General features: G+C 37.7%; 1 pseudogene; it reads right to left on the bottom strand.

Moving 5' to 3' along the window:
- The window catches only part of LOC105293796, a 184004-nt pseudogene that overhangs the window by 92247 nt on the left and 65551 nt on the right, over positions 1-26206 (bottom strand).

Here is a 26206-nt window from a genome sequence, read left to right as displayed (position 1 = left end):
AGGATTTGGGTCCAGAACACATACTCTGGCCACTACTTATAACCTTTTATAAGGGCCTTAGAGATCCTTAATATCACCTACTCAACATGAAATTCCAGCAATGCCCCTGCTCAGGTTTTCACAAGGGTTTTATAATTTTCAAAATTACAAATATTATCCTCTTTCTCCAAACAACATGCCACACTAAGGGAACCTTACTAAGAAAGAGTTTGGTACGAGAATATTTGACCTTCTTCCTAGGAGATCTTACTTTGTTCTTGAATAGTTCAAACTGTCCAAAACTAGATCCTTGGTTGCCTCATACCAAACTTCAAATATTCCAAATCAGATATCTTACAAACCACAGAAGGGCAAACAGATCTTCTTTACTTTTCCTATCTAGATCCTTAAGCACAGAGAGCTATAACTGTGCCGCAGGCCTGAAGGCTGGGACTTCCTGTCTGCTTCTGCTCTTCTGGGAATACAACACTGAATGAAACAGGCAAAGACCCTGCTCATCTATTTTACACTGATGGATATGGTCAGCACATACATAAATAAATATAAAAATGTATAATGGAATATCAGTTAGAGACGACATTCGAGCTGGGAAAAGGAAGAGAGATGGAAGTTGTGAGTGAGGTGGCTTTTATCGCAGGGTAGTCAGGGAAGGCTTCTTTTGAACAAGTGACATTTAACCAGAAATATTAATGAAATAAAGGTGTGAGCCATGAGACATTCTGTGGAAAGAACCTTCTAGACAGGAACCATATGAGTCAAAGCCCTGAGATGGGAGTATGCCCTGTGTGCATAAGGAACAACATGATTGGAGAGAAGAGAGCAAGGTGGAGGGAGGAAGGTAATGAAATCAGAGGGACAGCCAGGGCCAGGTGACCATAAGGTCTTTTGGTTAATGGAAAAGATTTTGGAGGGATTTGAGCAGGAGAAAAGCATGATCTGACTCACATGTTAAAGGATCCCCTTAGCTGCTGTAAGAGAATAGTTACTTGGGAGCAAGTGTGGAAGCAGGTAGACTAATTCTGAAGCTGCGATAGCCATACAGGTGAGAAATGATGTCGGCTTGGGCAGGTGGAGTAGCAGCCGAGGTGGCGAGAATTATTTGGATGTGGGTTATATTTTGAAGGTAGCAGTGAGGGAGTCTTGTTGATAGATTCACTGTATGGTGTTAGCCAGTTCTCTCAGTATTAGACCATTGTACAAAGATCTTATAACTTGCAGATTTGTGTGCAAAAGAGCAGTTGGACTAAGTAGTATCTAAAGTCTATTTCTCCTATACAGTGATTTTAATCACATTTACTACATGCTCCCTGAGATATAACAAAATTCAACTATTTTATCAGCAGCAGTTAAACTTTATCTTTTTGTATCTAAAGCTCAGCATCTTTTCTTTTGATCCAGAGGAATTTTTAATAGCAACTTTATTAGTCTACCAAAACAGAAGCCGGTGAAAGAAAATGAATGCGTTCTCAGTGTATTAACAAAAATACCAGTACAATGAACAAAAATCGCAAAGAAAATTTCGAGGATGTCTATCTATTAAATAAATATGGGGGAAAGAAGCCCAGGATGAAAAAAACAACACAACATAAAATAATATATAAATGGCCCTTAGGGAAGGACCAAAGAAAGGATTATTTCATTTGGCTGCATCAGTGAAAAATTACCTGGCTTTATATCAGAAAAAAAGTCCCTATCCACTTTTCAAAGTGCTCGCTCCATATATTATGCATGACATCTTCAGGCTGCCAAATTTCTGATTGAGCTGGTGATTAGAAGACAATGTAGCACCTCCTTTTCTCTTCCTGTCTTGGAAACAGGTTGCCTCCACTCTCCTTCCTCTGAATGGCTCATCAAAGTCAGAAACAGAGCAACGAGACAGACATGCATCAAAGAGTTGATCTGGTTAAAGAGAAATACCTAGTGGGAACTTGCAGCAGCTAACACAGGAAGAGATGTCAGAGGGGAGAAAAGGAAGGAGAGGGGTGGGGAAAGAGCTGTTGCACCTGCAATGCTGAAGTTCTGAAAGTTGTCAGGTATCAATAGTACCTGAGTTAATTGCCCTGGACACCAAATGAAACAAAGCTCTGTTTGATTTGTGGGCAGCTCTGAAGAGAGATAGCTCATTTTCAACCTGCAGGTTTATTGAAGTGTGAAGACTGCTATAAGGCAGCAGTGAGAAAGGGGAAGCTGTGTTGGTGTGTGTGTGTGTGTGTGAGTGTGTGTGTGTGTGTGTGTGTGTGTGTGTGTGTGTGTGAAGGGGGGGAGAGAGAGAGAGTTAAAAGTGATAATTTATTATGGTTGCTTTCCATGCTCACCATAATAGACCACTTCTGAGCAATCAGGTTGTGTTCCTGCAAGACTTGCAGTGGCATAGGTAGGCATTATTTAATTTATCTGTGAGAAAGTGAGCAACAGAGAAGATAAAGTGGATATTAATCAGAACTGTATGAGCTTTGGGATGGCTGCATCTAAATCAATCCAAGGAATCGTCTGGGAAATCAACTCCCTATTTTCAGCTGGCTTACATGTTTTATTCTTGTGGGGGATATTAGAAGCTTTTTTTCAATTACTTCTTCCCAGTTTGGTTCATCCTAATAAGCTCTAGAAAATTCATAAGTCAGGAAGAATTTTCTCTGACTGGAATTTCATTCCATAGTCTGAATACTGATGACTGGTAAGGATTACTGGGACGTTATCTGATAGCCCGAGGCTCTTCTGAGTTTTTTTCTGGGCACTAGCAAGGATTTCTCAATATCTCTCAAGCCACAGGATGTGGCTCTGCCAGTCTGGAAACTATGTTCTATTCAATACAGGTGACAGCACACCTGAAATGGGGGATAAAAAGAACCAGGAATGAAATGTGAAGGGATCTTGCTCTGGGCTTAATATGCAGTATAGAAGCAAATTAATTCAGGAATATTTCCCTTGATTTTTAATGATGGAACATGAGAGATGTTCTCATTGGCCTTGAAATACTGTTTTGGAGAGGAACTATATTAGTTTGAAACATACCAGGATTGAAGAGTTAGAAGAGAAATACTGTGCTTTGATCCTTAGCTTTTGACCGCAGCAGCGGCCCCCGCAACTGAGCTCGCACATCTCCACACACATGTGGACCTTGGTGAGAAGCATTGCATTAGAAGTTAATTGCTGCCACTTTAGGTTGTTCCCACTTGGCAGTCAGTGCTTGATTGTAAGGAGACACCCAGATAATCCAGAATGTGCTTATATTGTTTTTGAAAAATCATTGAAATGAAAATATACATGACATAATTATAATACTTGAAGATTCCCAAAAACATATCCACAGAATCCCAGGAGTCCAAGAGTAGAAGCGCTGGGATATAGGATTCCTCTAAATTAAATCCTGGGGAATGTAAGCTACTCCATGGGAGTCATCTTTACATGGTGGGCAAATATATTCTTTCAGGCCTCCTGGGCGCTATGAGTCAAAGCTTCAGCACACTTAATGCATGTCCTACCAGTGTCTCCATCATTTTTTACCATCTTTTGTTCCACGGGACCCAGATCATATATGGCCTAATGTACATAAAAAATTTGCTCAGGGTTAATGAAAGGGCTGATAATTTCCAAGATAAATTTATAGTATTCAAAGCTTTTATAACATGGTTCAAAATTAGTAAAAATAAAAAGATTTGGATGAGACAAAGCACTTGTTTATCTAAATATGAAAAAAATTCAAATCAAGGGAATGGCAATAAAGCCAAAGTTACAATATTTGGTTACTAAGTCCTGTATCCTCTTTTCAAGTGGTGGTTCTTTTCAACTTGTCTATCGCTTTTGGTATGTGTGTTGTTTGCAGACATCAGTAAAGATGGTGACGCTGTATCAACCAGTATATATTTTCGTAAATTTGTTTATTCTGAAAACACATCATTTTCTCAAGGTAACATCTTTGGCCATGCATAAGTTAAAGTTGCTTTGTATATTTATTGACTCAATGGGCTGTGGGGGATTTTAATGGGCCTCTAAACCCTGTGAGTTCATCTTCTTGTGTTTAAAAAAGATAATCAGGAGAGAGAAGGGGGATAAATAAACATCTTTGATCTCTGTCTTACCTGGAGAGAGGAGAGTAGAAGGGAACTGGAGGCAGAGGGCTAAATTTACTCTTTGAGAAACATAAGCAACAGAAAATATTAGACATGGCTCCAAGTATTGCAAGATAAGTGGCTACTGTTGTGGAGAGCTAATGAAAGAGAAAGAAATAGTTTTCTCAGAGGAGCTTTCATAGGTCTGCCCTCTTTGGTGTTCTTTGGGGATTCTGAAACTTTGTCTCATATGGAAGTGCCAGTGCCATTGTCAGTGCATGTTAAGGCAAGATTAGTCACATTCTCTGCCGAGTTGCCCTGGTATCAACTAGGCAGGCCAGATTCAGAGCCAGGGGAAGAATGCAGAACATATTTGGGAATAAAGACGGGAGGCAGCAGGAAGTAGAGGTCTCTCAATGTCCAGTAGTGTCAACCTGAAAACCTATTTGACAAAAATAAAGCATGGAAGCTGGAGCTGATTTTCTTCCTTCAGGCATTATTGAGGTCCACCAAATCCTGAGCCATCCGTGTCTCTTTCTGAGCACGTTTCCATTCCCTCCATGTAGCAAGTCCATTTCCAAGAGAGGCCTTTGCATTTATTTGTCATGTTTTCTAGGTTAATGGCTAATATTAAAAACATCCATAAGGAAAACAATAATAATGCTTTTAAGCACACCATGAGAGCAGGACACTAATAATAGATAAGCTTCATTAATCGAGCTTCTATTTTCCTAACATCCATGAATACCTGTGCTCAGAGAGAAACTCTCTACCCAGAATGAGGAGATGTAAAGTGCTTTCCAAGTATCTCTACTGCACATTAAACTGAAAAAAAATTCTGTTGGTTCTCTTGCATCTAAATCTTTTGTGAAGAAATCTGAGCCCATTCTTTTCTTTCTTATTCTGGATTATGAGTGGTAGAATGCAGTCCTTATGGTCTATCACATATGATCAGCTTCATTTTATCCATCTGTGAAATGTTCACTTTGTGGACTGACTGAGGCAAAGGAAAAGCAAGATGGTCCTCCATTTGCTGTAGGGGTGTGCGTCCTTTTTACCATTGTGATATATATTGAAGGGAATGCAAACTGACCTTAATATTAATTGAAGAAAAACTATAAGCAGAAAGATAAATTCTGTGCAAATATTGAAAATCAGTCCTAAGAGTATGTATGTATGTGTGTGTGTGTGTTGCAGATTTTCCAAGGTTGGAATTACCTGAACTGTGATTGCTTCTTCAGTGATATTAAAAAAAGGATATGAGGATACAGAAATATATACATTTTAAAATTGGGTATTTCACATTTTTTCAATGACCTCAACTGAGTTGGTATAAATAAGCCAGAAGCATATTTTTTTAATGATCGTTAATAAGTCTGTTGCACCTAGAGACGCTTTGCATACAGGATTATTGACCCCATTTATTCTCAATGTGTTACTCCATTTCAATTAGGAAAATAATTCCTAATTGAAGTGAAGAGTTAAGAAATCTCTTCACATGCTGAATTAGTGAGGCAGTGAGACAAGATGTGTTTTTATTAGATGAAAGATTATCTCGACAAGACTCTCCCTGATTTCATAGGATCAGAATTCTAGTTGGTGTTTAACTTTGTAACAAGTCACTTATGTGTCATTATATGCCTTATAAGTCATTTCTATTCTCAAACACCTGCAATGGCTCCCCATTGCCTGGAATAGATTATTAGTAATCTGACCCCTCTCTTCACTTACCTATTATTATTCCCCTACTTGCACTTGGCATTTTAACCTCAAGGAACACAATATTTTTCTAGGCTTACTATTCACTTTCCTCTCTTAGAGTGCTTTTTTTTTTTTTTAGTTCTTATGTTTTCCCTTCAGCCTCCGAAGCTTCTTTTGCTCCATTTCCTCTGCTAAAAGCCTACATTAAGACCTATCTTCAGTGTATCACAAAAATTATGATCCATTTCTCTACTTGGAATGAATTGTTTCCTCTCCTTTACTGTTTTAGCACACTTGTTCTCTATTCTGGCTACACATTAGAATCACTGGAAAGTTAAAAAAAAAGAACACTGATGCCTGAGTCTCCCTCCATACCTCTATTCAGTGCATCAAATTCTCTCTTTAAATCTGAATAGTGACCAGCAATAGCCTTTTGCTCTATATCCAGCACTCTAGGCACTTGCTAATATCTCCTTTAGAGAGCAATGGGAAGGCACCTGCAGATATAACAAAATATGCTTGAATGTGAGTGCATGGGGGCACCTCCCTCCCTCGGGTCTGGTGGTGGTGACAGAAGTCTTCAGTGCAGCTGCCCCTACCTGCCTCTGCTGTACCAGTCAGGTGAACATGGTTTATGTCATGATCTGTGAGGCGCATGATGCCTCAGGCCACCAGTCGGTGGGATTGGTGGGAAATATGGGTAAATGTACCTGAAGTATATGGAAATCAAGCAGTCCTGCTCTAGATCCTATGGAGATTAGTCTGAAAGTTCTTGCTACAGTATTTTGTCATTTGCTATCAGTAATTTAATAAGTCTATGGTTAGTTTATTGTTTGGTAAATAATTTACATTGCAATAAATCCTTTTGTGTTTTTCTTGTTTACATACCAGTAGTCAACCCCACAATTACACCACATTTCTTTGGCTGATTCACTCTCCACAGTTCCTGCTGACTATTTTTCAACATTTCCTTTCTCTTCAAACTTTCATCACTCCCTCCCTACTTCTCACTCTTGGCTGATGACCTTGCTTCCTACTTCCCTGAGAAAGTATCAGGAAAGGACATCCTCATTTTCTCACCAATCAGTTTACCAGTCCACTGAATCTCTACTGTAGACTCTGTTTTCCTTCTTGTGGCACCAACCCAGCTAAGGCCACAGTCTCCACTCATGTACCTGATCCACGCTCCTCTTTCTTTTCAAGGATTGGCTTCTGCCATTGTTCTTCTCTCTTCAACTTCATCATGATCCTCTCTATTTGGTCATCTGCCATCCTAAACAACAACAAAAATTCTCTCTTAACCCTTCATTTTTTCTACTTACCTTTTTTGGCAGCCTTGAGAATGTAGATGTGCCTGCAGATGTCCTACTAAAGGAAGTGCTCTTCACTGAGGGCCCAGCTGCTGAGATCTGGAATTGGTCCTGCCTTTGTTCTGAGGCAGTGCTTCCTGTAGATTGTTTCCCGCAGTGACCAAGTTTGGCAGGGTTACTGATACAGATCCCTTCTTGGTAGACACAGGACTCTTTTGTTTGCCCACTCCAGCTCAAGAACTGATGGCTTTGTAGTACTTTCCATGGACTATATGGCAGTCTAGGATGCTTCCATGCAACCCTTTCTTCCTCAGTCCTTTGCTCAGCATCAGACTTGAGTTGTCATCTATCAGTTCACCTTGCCTCCTCCAGCTCCCTCTCTATCTTCTTTCACAGAGGCATTCCCTTTAATAAATCTTTACATGTTGGATCCAGACTTGGAGTCTGCTTCCTGAAAGACCTAGACAAAAATATCTTCCCAGTTTCTTTGCTTTCTTCCATAGCAAAATTCCTGTTAGGAGTTGTCTGCCCATTTTCTCTTGCTGGTTCTCTCTTGAACCCTCTGTAGTCAAGCTTTTACCCAACTGAGCACTCCAACAAAACTGCTCTTGTCCAGTCACCAACGACCTCAAAGAGAGAAATAGGCAGTGATGGGAATATGAAAAGATGTGCAAGTTGTGTGATCTCATATACTGTCCAAGACAAAATTCTGCTTTCCTCCTTTTTCTTCTACCTCATTCCAAGACTTTTTTGCTGACTTCTTATTTTCACTCCTAAGTGCTGGAGTGCCCTTCAGTAAAGCCTCAGTTTTCTTCTCTATCTACTCTTCCTTGGGGATCTTATCCAGTATCATGGTTTTAAATATCATCTATATATAACTCCAAAATGTGTATCTCTAGTTTTAATTATTTTCCTGAAATACTTAATTATATATCCAACTTTTACTCAGCTGCCTAGTATGCACACTCAACTTAACATTCATGTGTTAAGATGGACCCTCTAGAAAACAGAGCTTAAAGCAAGCATTTGATACTATCGATTTATCTACCAAGTGCTAAGTTAGGTTGTAAAAGTGAGGAATAAAGGAAAGCGAAGCCAGAAAAGATGTAATACTATACTATGAGATGCATTACCACTTTCTGTACACTGCGCTATGGAAGAACCTAGTAGGTCACCCACAGGCTTGCTGGCTTGGTACAGAGGTCTCCCAAAGGGTTGTAAGAAAGTACTGCACCTTACAATGGTCTGAAAGACAAAGAAAGCAGGAGAACTTTATTTGCCTGTTGCCTTCCCATTTCATATTTTTCACTGGTCAAGATTCACCCCATGGAGAGCTAACTCGGCACTTCTAGATTGTCATATGGCCTCATTTCTTCCATTTTGGAAGACAGGTTCCATGACCTTTAATGTGGAATTTTACCTAGGTTCTAAAGTGGACGGGCTACCTGACATGTGGGTACCGATCTAGAGAAAGAGAGAAATAGGCAGTGACAGGAATCTGAGAAGATAAAAAAGGTATATGATCCCACACACTGTCCAAAACAGAATTCTGCCTTCCCTTCCCCAATTAGTTTCCCAGCAAATAGCAGCCGGAATGATCTTAAAAATAAAAAAAAAGATTACCTGCTCAAAACTTTTAGTAGTTTTTCATTATATGTGGGACAAAATTCATATCCGCCTAGTGGCTTGAAAGCCTATGTAAAAAGCCCTTTCTGGCTTCATCCCTGTTAGCTCTCCTCTTTATCCTTCTGCTTCAGCTACCTTCACACCTTCGCTGTGCCATGGACGCACCAAGCTCGCTCCCAACTTAAGGTCTTCACGCATGCTGTTCCTTCTGCCTAGAATTCTCATCTTAGATTTCCCCATAGCTCATTCCCTTCTTTATTTATTTCTTTGTATCTTTCAGATCACCTCTTTTGTGAGGTTTTCCTGACTATCTTATCGAAAATCAAAGCCATTTCAGTCTCTTTTCCTTTACCCTGCTTTATTTTATTCTAAGCATGTATATACCCGATATTATAGTACATATCTATTTTTATAATTGCCTGTCTCCCACTAGAGTGTTAACTCTGTAGGAACTGGGAGTTTGCTTTTTCATTGCTGTTTCTTCAGTAATCATAATAATGCCTGGCACATAGTAAGCATTCAGTGTTTATTGGGTGAATTAATTCTGGAATATGAAGTATACATGCCAGGGGAATAGAGAAAAGGGGAAGAGAAATGCTATATATCATTTATCAGGATATGTCTCCAGATAGCTTTCTTCTTTTTCTCTTTTGTATTATAAAGAGATCTACTCACCACAAACAGAAGAAATTTCCACTGTACAAATACCAATTATACAGTGCTAACAGCATGTTTAAAGGGCCAATTTTCCCCAATTCTTCATTAAATGGCCTTGTGAATGACTAGCCTCCTGGTTGCAAAGGAAGGTCAGGGAACTTACTTTGAGTAATGAGTAGGAGGGGCAGTTCCTGGCAGTCCTGTTCTTGGATCTTGGTGGGATGCTTCTGGTCTGGCTTTTTGTGTGTGTCAGTGACTCATACCAGAGCTCCTTGGGTACTCATAAGTCCTATAGAAAGAGACACCGGCAGCAGGCTCAGTCCAAGCTTTCTTAGGCAGCCCCTCTGTATGTGGCTGCAGAGTGAGGAACACGGCTTTCTGCTGGGTAATGAGAAGAAAACATTCTAATAAGGACTCATATTTGCAACATCTGTTTCATTTGGATAATTTTAGATGGCTAAAACTCCCATCTCAAATGACGAGGGCTCCTATCATCTTACAAATGATTGCTGCAGTGTCTCTAAGCACCCACCACAGTAATTAATAGACTGGAAGGACTAAGAAGAAATAGGGTCCTCATTAAGCTCAGGAAACAGCATCCCTTTAGGGCAAACTGACACAGAAGAAAACAGTGTAATGGTTTCTCTCTCTTAGAAAAGCTTAAAAAAAAATCTCTTTTTTTTTTCAAGCTGTGGTAGTGAGTTAAGGATTTTAATATTTCTATTAACCTTTTCTTATCCAGATATCTATGCTTAATTATTTTCTACCACTTCTCAGAAGAAAAACAACATTATTCAAAGCAATTTACATGCATAAAAATTGAATTGTAAAGATATAGACCATTATTATTGAGACCTTTTTCTAAAGATAGCACTTAATAGAAATGATAACACTTTCACTCAGAATATTTCTGGGTGGAAACATGAGGGAGATTAGAAGCTGTTAATTGTATTGCACAGATCATGAAATTGAAGGCCCATAAAGAATACTTTCTCTACTTTTCTACTCACAGCACTTCCTACTGTGCTTCAAGCAAGGGCTTAATAGATATATCTTGAAAAAAAGCCTTGACTGTTAATGTAGGTAATAGTGGCAAAATAAAATATAACTGATTTTATAACGTGGATCCCCTTTTATCCAATAAATTTTACTCTATTTTAAGTATGAAGTTAAAACAAAACAAAACAAAACCCTACAACAGAAAGCAAAATGATAGAGTGCTTACTTTAGAATTTGTGTGAACTTAAATATAATCTAAGTGGGCTCTTTGTCAAGCCCAATTCCTATTTGTATAGCTCTGTGCAGTAAACAAAACACTGTGGCATATACTAGCTTATTTGATCCTCAAAATAATCTCTTCTGAATTCGATCTACAAAGCCTTCTCAGACCCAGAAAAAAGTTTCAAAGTATTTCATTGCCACCTGGAAACTGATACTATTCCAGAACATAAAGATGAATTCATGTGCTTTGGGAAGGAACTCTTTGGTCATCATGACTTTTCTGCCAGGTATTAGTCTAGAATGTTCTCTTTGCTAAGGCTAACATGTGGCTATATGAGCTTTAATATACCACACTGTATTATGTTAATTGGAATAGGACAAGTTATGCTGTGGTAGTAAACAACTCCCATACCTCCAAGGCTTAACAGAAGACAGGGGTTTTACTTGCTTACAAAGATGACTACAAATCCAGGTCACTCTCTGGGATGACTCAGTGGTCCAGGATGATGACAATAGTCACCATCCCGTGACTGCACCGTTGGAAATGTGCACGTTCACAGTCATTGTAGTAGGGATAGACTATGCTGGCACATTCGTACTGGCAGTTAAGTGTTTTGCCCTAGAAATGACACACATCACTTTTGCTTACCTGGGCATGGAAGCATCACTTTTGCTTACTCTGTGCCAAGAAGAAAAAGGAAAACCAGAGGTAGGTGACACTTAGGAATTTCTACTACATAAGATTTTTCTTTTATCAATCAACAAGGAACTACTAAGTTTTCGGCTCTAACCCAGAGTAGACATAGCCAAGTCTGTCAAGACCTTCTGCCACTAAATGTGTTACCATGGTTACTCCACAATGACAGAGACAACTCCTTTTTAGAACAGTTAAGTAGGACCTCATAGTTTCTCCGATATCAGGCTATGGTAGTTTCAGCATGATGCCAAAACCACCTAATAATTCCAATGAGTTCAATGTCGGAAGGAAATTGACCTGGTGGTTTTGATAGTATGTAGAATAAATAACTGGTTGATTGTGTGTAATATTCAATTTCCAGTACATCAGTGAACACTGTGAGAAATGCTTTTTAGTCTTCGCCTTTTCTTCGTGCTATTTTGGAGAGCCTAGAAAACAGTAGAAGCAAGAGACTGAAGGTCATATTGTACCCTCATGGGTCATGACTTAATGCTTAGGATTAAATTGCAGTCTCTTGCAAATGTGATTTTTGCCTCCTCCCATGTTGATCTTATACCAGCTAGTGAACTTGATTTAACAAATCCTTGGCCACTAAAAGACAGTATGTATAACTCTACCTAAGAGTAAACTCCTTGAGTGCCTTAGTCCAAAAAACAGTGATGAGGTTTTAAATATGGTGCTTATCATTGTGAGATATGTGTAAGAATTACCCTAGTTACTGTGTATAATTCAAATTCTGGGTCTCTACTTTCAAAATTTTGAATCGTTATTGTAGAGCCTAAGAAATCATATTTTTAACAAGAACCTCAATTGATTCTGATGCTTGCTAACCTATAGGCCATGTTTTGAGAAACATTGAACTGAATAAAAGAATATCAATTGTCTGGGAAGTGTTCAGAATCTTGTGAATTCTAAGCAGCCTTCAAAAATCTCTGTATCGTCACATAATTTGTTCAATATTCTATACAAAGGGCTTGGAAAACAGTCTGCATAGTAGAAGCACAATAGGCTTTCCAAAGATTTGACTGCTAGAGACTGCTGTAAATTTTCTAAATAATCTGTGCAATGGTTTTAGGCATTTCTTATAGTTAATATTGAGAGCTTTCTACCTACTTCATTTACTGGTGCCCTTTAGGATTGTAGAAAAGAACGGTTGGCCCTCGATAAGGACAATGGAAAGCAAGTTGAATGAATCCCAAAATGGCATATTTTACTTGAAAAACATGCATTATGCTCTTTTCCAAGTAAACTGCACAGAAAAATGTAAATGAAGCATAAAGCTCTTATGAATTAGGCCTCAAGCGTTTTTCTTTTTAGCATATAAACTGCCAGTAAGTATGTGATAGGAATGCATTTTCTACTATTTTTCAAACTGTAATTACGTTTCCCTAGTAAAACTCAAACACTTGATATGGTCCTGTTGCAACTGTACCAGACAGGTAATAATTGGAAAATTTAACGCAGAGCTTTATCTCTTAAATGTTAAAAGGTAGGGCTACTCACAGCATACAGAAGAGTTGGCATAAAATATAAAAATTGTGAGCCTCTTGTTTCTCTGTGATGTTAATTTTGCATCTGGAAATGTGTTCCAAAGCTGTAGCACCCTTTAAAATATATAAGAATAAAAGACAATTCCTCTCCCAATCTTCACCTAAAAGAGCCTGTAATCTTTATCTAGCATTCAATAATTTCATCTTTTTCACATTTACTGTATTTCAGGTTGGAATGTGATGCATGTAAGTCACAGAGCAGTAAATTAACTTATTTAAGTAACAATAGAATAAAATGAAGCAAAAAAGAGGGAAACTCTCTAGAGACCACTGTTCAAGTGTATATCTAGGCCATCAGAAAAGGATACACAATAAAACCGTATAGAGAATTCAAAAAGTTTGAGCAATGCTCTTCCCATCTATCACCATGGTAGACTTTGTTAGCCAACATTTTTTTTTTATTACTGTCTTTTTTTTATTCGTCAATTCTAAGACTTATATATACTACATGAAAGATGTGTGAACTTACACAGATAATGAAAGTCTCCTTAAACCTTCTCTGTGAATTGGTAATACTTTTTTGCAGATAATGCAAGTTATAGGCACATCATAAGCAATTTCTATGGGAAAACCATAGATTCATGATTTTAGGACAAAGCCCACCACTGTTTAAAATATAATCTTGCATTGTAAGATGCTTAGAAGAGCAAAAGCTCTGAAATAATTTCCGATAATTTCTCATGAAATTTTCAGCCTTACCTTGCATTTTCAGCTGGGAAAACTGTGATGTTTTGTAGTGCTTGTGAAATGAAATTCCACAGCCCTTTGACAATCGCTCAACTGTACTTGAATTTTTTATGGGTTTCATTTAGACCCAATGAATTTTGTTTTTGTGTCTATCAAAAGAAATATTAATTTATTTCCACATGCTACCTTTCACGTCTCATTACTGTGCACGTTTGATTACAAGAGACATGCTACAGTACAACTTCGTAATCCTGAATTAAAGATATGATTTCTGAAAGCATTTATAAAGTTTTCTGAAAGCATTTTGAACTTTTCTGAAAGCATTTATCACCAGTATAACTTTAATCCCCGAACTAGAGGTTGCATTCAGCAGTAAGTCAGCCTGGAAATCATCTCATACAGTGGAAACATGTAGCTTTTGACAGCTGGGGAAGCAACAGAGCATAGGATCGATAGCTCAGGCTTTGAAATGAGACAAGTTTCAAATCTCTGCTCTAACAATTACAAGTAGCCTCGACCTTGGGCTTGTGCTCTTTGAGTATAGTTTTCCTGATGTGTAAAGCAGGTAAGATAGTAGTTATAATATTTAGGATGGGCTAACTGCTATGTCAGTTTGACTCTCAAATGTTTGATAGTTCAAACACAGTTAAAATTTGATTTTTTGTTCGCTAATTTGGTAGTGACCAGGGTTCCTCACCTTCACCTAGTCATTTAGGGACCTAGGCTGAGAGAAGTTCTTTGGTCTTCAATATGTAGCTTCCAACATTGCTTTGGAGCAGTGTTTCTTAAATGTTTTTCCATTTTCCCCCTAAGGAGAAAAAGTAATTAAACATAATTAACTAAAATTAATTTAATTAAAATTAAATTCTTCCTAACAAGAGGAATTAAATACTAAGAAATAATATTTTATCAGGGAGTGTTGAGTTTTGAAGAGCCACCAACTATTATGACATCTAAGAATTTTTTACTTCCCCAAGAAACAGTTTTTTTGGGAGCAATATTGCTGCAATTGAGAATGCATGTGTTCGAAGTTACCTCCATTCTAACATTCTAGAAGGAAAAAGAAGAATGCAGGAGCAAACCTGGGAAATTTTTATGGGCCTGGCCTGGAAATGTCACACATGACTTCCATTTAAATTCCATTGGCTAGAGCTCAGTTGTACGGTCCCTCCTAATGACCAGGGAGAGTGGGAAGTGTAATCTAGTTATGTGTCCAGGAAAAAGAGAAGACAGATCTTTTGGTGACTAGCTAATGGTCTCTACTATTTTACTTGCTTTGTATGAATTGTTGTGAAGATTTAATTAACACATAATAAAGTGTTTAACGTCTTGTCTAGTACATTGTAAGCATTTAAGGTTTTTTGAATCTGTTTAGGTAAAAAGGAAAAATTAAGAAATAAGTAATGTCTTCATCATTTAATCTATCAGAGAATGAAAGAAATCTTAGAGTTGGAAGGTACATTACAAACCCTGTAGGCCAACCTCCCACAGATAGATTTTTGCTTGAACACTTCAAGTAAAAAGGAGGCAATGTATTTCCTTATTATATCTTGAGTTACCTAAAAATTTTTATTCCAGGCAAAAATTCTTTCTTCAGACCTCCAACTATCCCATTCTTTCCATTAGTATTTGCTTTGCTCTCTGAAATTTTTACTAATTAATTCAACAGATGTTTATCGAGTGCCTAATGTACATCTGATAGCATGCCAGGCTCTGGAGATTCAAAATCAAATGTATGCTCCTTGCCTTTAAAGACTTGAAGCATTCTACCCTTCAAAAAGCAAGGGCCTCTGTCTCAGCCTTCATTGTATCCCCAGCCGCAAGCATAGTGCAGGCAACTTAGGAAGATTTTAGTTAATAGTTGTCGAATAAGTGGATATGATGGTGGAGACAGAAAATGTCAGTATGGTGAAATGATTGATGTTATGGAGGCAATGACTGGGCTCGGAGAGGGCAGCCAGGAAAGGCACCTGACCCAGCTAGGCAAGGCGATTAAGAGGAGGTGACATCTGCCCCAAGTAAGGGAGAATGTGAGAATTTTCCTTGTCAAGGAACAGGGGAGGGGGAATTTCTAGAGAAGAAAATAGCGTGTTTCAGGCCTAGAGGCTAGAGAACTTGTCAGAGTGTGGTGTACCAGGCCAGTTGTGTCCACCAAAAACTCTCATCGATCAAGAACCTAAGATTGTGAAATCTTTGGAAATAAGGTCTTTGCAGATGTAATTAGTTAAGTAAAATGAAGTCATATGGTATTATGGTGGGCCCTAAATCCTCTGACTGGTATCTTTATAAGAAAGCCATGTGATGACACACAGACAAACACAATGGGGAAGATGACCACGTGAAGACAGAGGCAGAGATTGGAATTACGGTGCCATATGCCAAGGAACTCCAAGGATTGCTGGGAGCCCAGAAATTAAAGGAGGCAAGAAAGCATTATTTCCTAGAGTTTTCAGAGTGAGTATGGCTCTGTTGACACCTTGATTTTGGATTTCTGACCTCTAAAACTGTGAGAGAATAAATTTCTGTTGGGTTAATTTATGTGTGTGTGTGTGTGTGTGTGTGTGTGTGTGTGTATTTAAATTAATAAATTATTTTATTTTTATGATGACATTGGTTAATGAAATCCAATAAGTTTCAGCTGTACATTTTAACAGTAGGGCATATAAATATTTACACTGTGTATTCATCTCCTATAGTTAGATTTTTTTTCTGTCACCACATATTTGACCTCTTTTACTCTATCTATGTCTCCTATTTTCCCTCCTCCCTACCATCTGGTAACACTAGTCTACTGTCCATGAGCCTCTGTTTATTTGTCCTGCTCATTTGTTGCTTTTAGGTTTATATCCCACATATAAGTGATATCATGTGATTTTCAACTTTTTCTGTCTGACTTTTTTCACTTAGCATGATTATCTCGAGGTCCATCTGGGTTATCGCAAATGGCAGTATTTCATCTCTTCTTATGGCTCAGTAATATTCCATTATATATATGTACCACAGCTTCTTTAGCCAATCATCTATCGTAGGACACTTTAGTTGCTTCCATGTCCTGGCCACTGTGAGTAGTGCTGCTATGAACATCGGTGTGCAAATATCTTTTTGGCTATGGGTTTTCAAGTATTTGGGGTAAATACCCAGTAGAGGCATTGCTGGATCATATAGTAGATCAATTCTTAGTTTTTTTAGGAACCTCTATACTGTTTTCCATGGTGGCTGTACCAATTTGCAGTCCCACCAGCAGTGTATGAGGGTTCCTTTTTCTCCACATCCTCTCCAACATTTGTTATTACTTGTCTTGTTGAAAATTTCTGTTGGTTTAAGCAGCCCAGTTTGTGATACTTTGTTATGGTAGCCCTAGGAAACTAATACAGGTGCTTTTATCAAAGTAGAGTCAATGAAGAGTTGGGGAGAGAGGTTGGCAATCAGTGATGTTGTCCTATGAAACTCATGAAGACTTCATTGATATAAAGGCAGTAGAAACTTTTGAAAATTGTTTCACCAGATGAACTGGTACTCTTTATGCCCTTTGTCCAGAATGCTTTGTCCAGTTTTGGAAAGACTGGATTATGATTAAAATATAGTAAAAATCAAGAAGGCTTATGCAGTCAGATTGCTTTTCAAGTATCTTAATGTTTTACATGTTAAAGAAATCAAAACTACCAATTGTAGAGGAGACATTTTGGGAGTGGTTTATACAAAAAGAATTTGAGGAAATTCAGGTAGTGGTTATTTATCAGAGATGGACACATGAATGTCCAGTTGCATATTTGAAGTTTAAATATTTAAGATATATATTTTTTATAGCTTTCTGCTTGAGCCAGTTTTTATACTTAATTTTCCTGATTGCATTGAAGAAAAAGGTTTCCACTGTACATTAGCAAAATGACGGGTAGAAATGTTATTGGGTGCTGGCTTCAGTGTTAATAAGAGCTTTCTTTCAATTACAATGAATATAGAGAAAATTTCTTTCTCACCTGGCTAATGGCTATTTTAGGAACTGTGATTTGAGTTCCTGGTACCATGCATTCTGAAATGGGGCTGATGTTCCCTATATAAGTAGTATCATAAGTGATGTTTTATTTCTTAAGCCTGAGAACCTATTTAACCCAAGGTCAGACATGCCATCACAGGTAGAGTCAGAAACAGAAGTAAGTTCTTTTACTCTCTGTCATATTCTTCATAAGGTGCCTCACCAACACAAAAGGAATATTCTCCCAGTCACTTTTAGTGGAACAGTATTTTATTTTTATTTCCTTGTCATTTTCTCCTTCTTTTTACTTTTTCTTGAGAATATATGTTTCAGGTTCTAATCCCTAGTTTATGTATGTTCTTTCTGAATTCTACCCATTTGAAAGTTGGATTAGTCTTGTATGTATTTTTTTTTTTTTAGTATATTTGAATTTCAACTTATATTTTGTTTGGATAAACATTAGTATTTAAGTTTTCCGAACATAAATCAATTGATTATTGGGCATGTGATCTAGAAATAGGAAAAAAGGCCTATGGTAGGGGAATTCACGCACACGTGGTTGGGGGTTTTAGTTTGGGTTTGAACTTTTGTTAAATTTATCAATGAATATTTATGAAGTTATTAATCAGTCAGCAAATATTGTTTAAATATCTAGCAATTGCCAGGCTCTATGCTAAATGCTGGAATATGATAAGCACAAAGAAAAAAGATTCTATCAGGTTCTAGAGATTTCTGTGTTAACATGATCTCTGTCTTCTGAAAACAAAACTAATACTTCCAGGGGTAGTAGCTGTAAACCTTAAAACCCTGTTGGAATATTTAGTACCACATAAATGCTATCAGGAGGAGAGAGAGTGCTAAAATTTATGTCCCAAGATTTAAGAAGGCTCTTTCCATGTTTAAGATCACCAGTTAACTGTTTAGGAGCACACAAAGTGCTTGGCATGCTATTCCTTCTCAGTTAGTGTGGTGCGTTGTAAAGAACATGATACAGAGAAAAAGAAGATACATTTTCCACTCTTAGCTCTGCCAGTAATAGGCTCTGTGACCTTGGGCAATTCACTTTGATTCTTGGGTCCCCATATCCTCCTTGGTACTGATTGGATGAGGTGATGTCTACGGTCTCCTTCTATTGTAAAATTCTCATTTGTTATAGAATTTCAAGGCTGTTTGAAGGATCCAGAGCATCCTTTATAGAATTTTTGAACTACTTCATTACCCTCACCACACAGCGTGATATTTAGAAGTATAGTTTTTGTTACAGAGACATTATATGATCCAATCTGTTTTCTTTCACCCCATTAGTGCTTCTGTTGGAGGAAGAAGGCATGCAGAGGCCAATATCTGCTTGCTGATTTGAGGAATAGTTGAAAGAATCAGAAATATTTAGCCTGGACTAGCATAACCATGGGAGAGAGAAAATCAGCATGGGTATTTGAACCAGTGTGATCAAATGTAGACACTCCCTACATAAAGAAGAATGAGACATGACTTGTCTTCAAGAAACTCACTTGGTGAAGGAGACAGACACACAAGCAACATATGATGAGTCCTAATGTCTAGACAGGAAGGGTTGGGTAGTAGAGGACCCTGGTAGAGATAAAATGGAAGTACAAAGTGAGGAGTGTGTTTTTGTTTTTCCTCAGAGAGCAGAACAATAATATGTGGTAAAAGGTATAGAGGGGAGATTTGGCTTAATATTAGAAATCTAACTTTGGATGGTGTACCTCGGGAAGGAGAAGAAGACTCTATTTGTTTTTCACTAATCAAAAGGATTCTAGACACATTGATTGGACAGCTGCACCAGGTGGGGGGTTGGATTAGGTATTTTCTAATTTACCTTTACCACTCAGACTTTGTGAGACACCTCTCAATTGACCAAACAGCTTTCATTGGAGTCATTTTATAGGAAGCCACAGGGGAGATTTTATGTTAACAAATAAAAATACCAACAAAAAAATGAGATATTCTAATGAAAAGGAGAGCCATTATTTCCATCATTATCACTGTCTCTATTAAATAGCTCTTATTATCTGTAAATAGAATGCATGACCCCAAACCAGGATAATGGATAAAGAGAAAAACCCAAGAAATCCTCATTCTTAGCAAGTAGTGGACTCCATGACTTTTGAAATGAGAGATACATTAATGCAACTTGCATAGAAGGTGGCTGTGATACAATTTACTCCAAAGTGCTAAGCTAAGATTTCCTTTGAGTCTGTTACCTTTAAGCTTCATGAATCACTGGAAAATGCACAAAATAAAAATGTGATCTCCGTGGATTATGCTACCATTGCTGGTAACATGCTGGCAGTGATTGTAACAAGACTTGCCAAGCACACCCTCTGAGTCACATTGGTACCTATGGAGATTACCACCATCGACAGTGAGAACAACAGCCCAGAAGTGTGATTGGTGTTAGGGAGTGGAAAAATGGCAGCATAATCCTTTAGAAATGCAGCAATTGGAATGTAAAAGGAGCTTGTGATGGCACAGGTCAGGAAAGAAAATGACCCGAAATGGCACAGCAACCTACTTCTCTAGCTCTTCCTACAAATGGCTGGGGGGAAAAGTGTGGTTCCTGACAATTTACTTTTATTTATCTGGCATTTCCAGCAAGTTCCCTTCTCCTCCCATATAGCTTATCTCTTTAAAGGAGTCTGTCCAAGGTGATCTCCCCAAGTCATCCTGACACTGGAACCACAAATCTGATTAACACATTGGGGTTCAGGGGTGGGAAGGATACAGATTACTTAGGTATAGCTTTGTTGGTTTTAAGTTTCTTTCTAGATAAAAAGATTTTTCTATTCAAAGAAATACATGAAACACCTTAAAACCAATTTAAGGTGTTTCATGTATTTTAATAGAGCAACTGGGTTTCTGAGTGTTAGAGCCTGTGTTTTTCTTTGTCCCTTGCAACAAGTTGTTCCTGGGCACTTACCACTAGTGGTTTTGTCAAGGCTTATCATTCTGGTGCCTGAATCTCCAGCCTGTACCCCATAAAGACAGGGGAAAGTCTGGAGACACACACGTTTTCCAAATTCAAGGTATGTGTATCATGCCTAATTCAGATGAATTAGGGTTTATAAGGTGAGCTATACTTTCTCTTGTCTTTCTCATATCAGCAGTTGTGGACAGTGCCTATTAGTTGCTGAATGATCAAACGGATGTAAGAAAAATGACTTGTTCCTAGCAAAATCAGATTAAATTGCATCAAAAGTAACCAAGCTGAAATGACAACATGTCATCTTGGAAAAGAAAGAAGATAATGATTTTCAAAGGAATGACAGAGAATTTTGGGAGAAAATTAGTATTAATAAGATAGTTGGAGATAGAAAACATATCATTCTTCGAAATGTTACTTATTGATGACTGTTCCACTCCATGGAAGATGTGACGTGGTGTAGAGGGAAATATACTGGGGCTGTGCATGGCCATAGAATCAGCTGCACCATTGACTACTAGTGGAGTCTGAGACAAGGCTCCAAAGTTCGATGGACCTCAGTTTACTCATCTGTAAAATAAGGATCTGTACCCACATAACTTCAAGACACTGAACATAGTGCCTGATAAATACTCAATAAACGCTAGTAACAATGACAATGATAATTTTGACAGTGGCAGCAGTGATGATGGTCATGATGAAGATAATGATACAGTGATCATGATTATCGAGGGATCTTGCCCTTCAGCTCCAAATTATATGATTCTGAAAAGAGAACTTTATTTGTTATAAAGCGATTTTCAAAAAGTTGTTTCTTGTAAAGGTTACGTCTCATAGGAAGGAAGCTCAGACAGTTATATTTCTCTGGTTGGAGAAGCAATTTGAAATCAGAGTCTTATGCTCTGGGAACATGTTTTTCAAAGTCTTATGTCCCCTGACCTTGCTTAATGACTGTGCTACGTCGTAGGTATCAGAGAAGCAGCCTAACATAGTGCTTAAGAGCTCAAGACCATGATTATATTTCTGCTCTGCCACCTACCAACTGTGTTACTGTGGGCAAGTTACTGAACCTCTCTGTGTTTCAGTTTCCTCATCTGTAAAATGGGATGATAATAGGTATATCTCAAAGGGTGGTTGTGAGAATGGCATATACACATAAAGTACCTAGACCAGTACCTATCTGGCACAGAGCACATATTCAATAACTATCAGATATTATCATTATATTTCTTTCTGAAAAGTTAAAGATTTAGTGAGATATCCCATTTCAATCCTTTTCATTTATAAATTAATTTGTTGTGAAACTTACTAGAGAATATCTTTGATAGTACTTGTGTAGTTATCAACTCAGCTTTCAGTTTTGTTCTTCAGTCTTCCTTGAAGAAAAGTAACTTTGCGTGTGTATGTAAAGAAATAAAAAGCCTCTGTAAATGAATGCTGACGCCCTGCATCTTCCCACAAGATGGCGCAGCACTCCTGCTGTTCCAGAGTTTTGTCACCTGAGGGAGGCAGAGAATTTTGATCAGCGTCCAAAGAATCACCTCATCTCTCCCTGCAGAGAGCACAGAGCACAAGACTTCATGTTCTATCAAGTAAGTACATGTCACTAGTTCTTGCTTGTGATTTCACAAGAACTACATAAAAGCTAAAGCCACTTGAGCTTTTACTTCCCATCCCCATATTTTATTCTTGTCTAAATTCGACCTTTGAAGGACATATTTTGTCTATTGCTCCTTACATCTGAAGGACTGCATTTGAGTGAGAATTGAGATAGTCTGTCTCCTGCCTCTCTAGATTGACTATCTTACTGTAAACAGATAATAAATAAACAGATACCACAGAAAACAAGAGCTTGTTTATCTACTAGAGGTGTAGCGTCGGTGGGACTGCCTCTGAACAAAATATTATGGAAATGAATTTCATCTTCAGTGCTCCCTGCCCCTTCCCTCTTCATTGTGGTCTCTTCCCTGTGACTTTTAGGCACCAACTGGGCCTGTGCTGTCTGGACCTCCATTACTCATATCTCATTGTTACCCACCTTTGCCTACTTATTATCCTCTTGTCAAAACTTAATGCTTCTGAGATTCATACCCTTAGGGCCCTTCTAATTTACTGAAACTAATCTGTTAAAAGAATCCAGTTTCCTAACAGATTATTGTATAGAAGTATTATTCTGAGAAAGACATACATTTAATTTTTTTTTAAAGTACTGATAATCACAGAAATTGAGTGATGAGGCTCTCTGTTCAAAGGCCCTCATCTGTTAACTTTTGTCATGGGCTATGATATTGTTTTTGCAAGAAATTTGTATTTTAGAAAAATCATTTATAGAACTAATGAAATTACTTGAAAATTGCTAAGAAAGTAGATCTTAAAATTTCTCAGCCCAAGAAAAGCAAATTTGTAACTATGTGACGTGATGCATATTAACTAAACTTATTGTGGTGATCGTTTTGCAATATATCCATATTTTGAATCATTATGTTGTACACCTGAAACTTATTCAATGTTATATGTCAATTATATCTCAATAAAACTGGAGGGGGGAATAAAATAATGAATTAAATCAATCATATATATGTATCACATATGTATCATATATATATATGTGTATATATACATATTCACAGGTCTAACATAGTTTTTCTCTCTGCCAAGTCTCTCTCACAAAAGCCCAACTCACAGACAGCAGGAAGCTTCTCAGATTGCGTCACATTGCCCCTGAGATGGAGAGACTAACATGGTGCTAATGGAAATCAAATGGCCAAGCTCAGCTTTCTTGTAAGAGCTGGTCTTGGCTCCTTCCTTACAGAAAGACCTAGCTGGCATTGCTCACTATCTTCCACTCCTGTGCCATCTGAAATCTGTGCCCCCAAGCCTGCTGGCAGCTTTCTAAACCTCTTTATTCCAAATTTGGCACACCCTTTCTTCATCTGCAACTTTGGACTCTTCTGTTGTGTTTCCCTATGATTCGGGCTGGAGATAGGAACTGTTTCATTACCTTACCAGTTCCTTAATAATGAACCTTTTTTTTTCACCTTCAAAGAATCTAAATGATATAACCTTACACATATAAATTGTTTATTTATCATTTTGAAGATGATTTTGAAGTCAATCAAGGCTACCGTTATGTTGCCCTCTTGTAGTAGAGCAGAGTGACTTTTATTTGCCCATTTTCACATTTGCAACCTTCTGATCCTGTTGCTCCAAACTGTCGCAATGATCTGTTAGAAATTTCAATGAGATAATTTGACTCCTGTGCTTAAAACTCTTCACAGACTTCTCATTCTCTATTCCAGACTACTAATAACAATTCGTAGAACTATCACTTACTCATTAGTTTACTTGTTTATTTTATATCTCTCCACATAGAATGAAGGTTCTGTGAATAGGAACCTTGTTGCTTTTGTTCTCTGTTGTATCTGCATGAGCTAACACAGGATTACACGTAGGAGACATTCAATAATTAACTGTGGAGCAAGTATTGTTCTTTAGCTGTCTATAACTTTTCATGACTTCGAGGTCTTAAAGTTCATATCCAAACAAATTACAAAGTGATGATAATGGGAGAAAAGAGATCATATATTGAGCACCTACTATATGCCAGGCATTTCATACACAGTAACTCCATATCTTGGATTTGTAAGGTTGATATTATGATTTTAATTTTGTAGATGATGAAGATGAGATGAAGTGACATACCCAAAGGCATATAGAGCTGGAATGAAACCCACATCTCTTTGTTTTTGGAATTGATTCTTATCTCTTATCCCAGGCTTTGTCTTTATCATACAATCTTTACATTTCCCTGCCCCTGAAGATGTTGTTTTTCTTCATAATATGGGGTACAGTGATACTTAGATAAATGTAACATTTACTTGCATATTTTCTATCCTGACTGTGTACACAGATATGTTAGGAAAAAAATGTTAAAAAATTAATAAAGCAACTGTGGTGTGTTTAAAGATTTTTCAGTGTAAAATACCTTATAGGCTAGACCAGAGGCAAACACCAGGATCCAGAAGGAAGGGAAATTTTTTGAGTCCCAGTCAATGTTCAATGTAAATGAATCCTGGCTATTTCAGAAGGAAGAATATTTTTCTGGTTTTTGCAGGGAAAGTATTGTTGTTCTTGTGGCTGATTGATTGATTATATGATGAGAGTCCAGCTGTAAAGACCATTATCTTGACACATGTAATATTACATTTGGTCCACTGAGGGCAGAGTTGATTTTGATAAACACTTAGCTGAAAGGGAAAGCCTATGTCTTGATAGGGCAGCTGTGGAAGTTTATAGAAACAAGAAAGTGGGTAGTCTTAGTAAAGATTAGGAGAACTGTGTACAATTTCTACAGGTCTGGTTTGTTCCCTTTATGTGCTATGAGGTACCACATTTAACATCTGCCATGGTAGGACTTGGTAGCTATTTCCACTAGAGAGGAAAGGAAAATAAGTAAAAATGTTCCAAGATATTCCATAATATTTAGTCTTTACAACCCTAAAAGATAATCATTTCTAACAAGTTTATCTGTTATGTGGAGATAATAAAGCTTCAGAGAGATTATGGAATTTACCCGAGGTCACATAGCTAGCTGTACTATAGAAAAGCAAGGATTAGGAATTGGGTGACTCTAGACATGATCACCAAACTCTTATCAGCATGCAGTGTGGTGCTTAATTTTTTAATAGCAGGACAAAGATTGTTAACTGTGATATTTTGGCTTATTGAAGCTGCTAGTAAAGAAGGAAATCACAGTACTTCCAAGTGGGAGAAGTCAGTCCATCTGCAGTCCTGTCTGGTGGTGCACCTCATGTGCAGGAAGGCAACAAATGTCTTTGAATCACAAACTGTTAACCTCCAAAGGGTTTTTGAGGTGGCTTGTATGTTGATTGACTGGAGTTGCATGTGTCGTGTTTTGTGCTCTGAGGCAAAGTACCAACAGACCACAGATTCTGTTAGTGCTGCCAGAAGTGAGCCTATTTAGGCAAAGAAAATTATTATCCATTGCTTGTTGCAGAGCAAACTGCCTTCACTCTGGTTGAATGAGGAACTCATCAATCTAGACAAGTAAATACGATGTGACTTTTTTCTGATTTGGTATTAATATTTCATGAGTTCTGGGCATTATATGCTATAAAAATCCCAAGTTACAAAAAGCATATACTTTTATTTTCTAAAGATGTAGCATGTTAACTGCTAGCCTTATGAGAAAGCAGAGGGCTTAACTATTATCATGACCTTGGCCTCTCAGAATCCTCTGTGGCTGCTGTGGAAAAAAGAGACAGCATCATCTATTCTGGATTCGAATCATCCCTGTAAGACTGAGAGGGCACCTGGACGTTTCCAAGGCCCCAATTAACCACAGGGGGTTCGGAAAAACCTCTGTATGCCATGGAGACAGTGACTAGATAAACAATGCAGCAGTGTGTTTACAGATATGCAAATAAGCATGCAAATTAGACTCCTGTCGGCTTCATTTAGAATGCAATTTAAAATTAATTAAAAATTAAGAGGTAAATTAGAAGCTAACATTCAACACCATATGGGAAAATATACATATTTATCAGAGTGGCGTATATATATCTAGCATAAATGGGAGCTAATTGTGATGTGTGCAAAATTCCTCTATTTCGATGTGGCATAAAATCAATGTGGGCAACCCAAAATGTTGCAGGGATTATATTTTAGCACTCTACAAATTAAAATTTACTTTAATTTAAGGATTAAATGAATACATTTCAAATACATTAAATTCTCTGTAAACTTATACCAAAGGGCACAGAATTTTACA

Source organism: Pteropus vampyrus, unplaced genomic scaffold, assembly GCF_000151845.1.
Source record: "Pteropus vampyrus isolate Shadow unplaced genomic scaffold, Pvam_2.0 Scaffold77, whole genome shotgun sequence".
In the NCBI taxonomy this organism is placed as follows: Eukaryota; Metazoa; Chordata; class Mammalia; order Chiroptera; family Pteropodidae; genus Pteropus; species Pteropus vampyrus.
The sequence above is the reverse complement of the archived record's forward strand: the minus strand, read 5'-3'. Positions and strand labels throughout refer to the sequence as shown.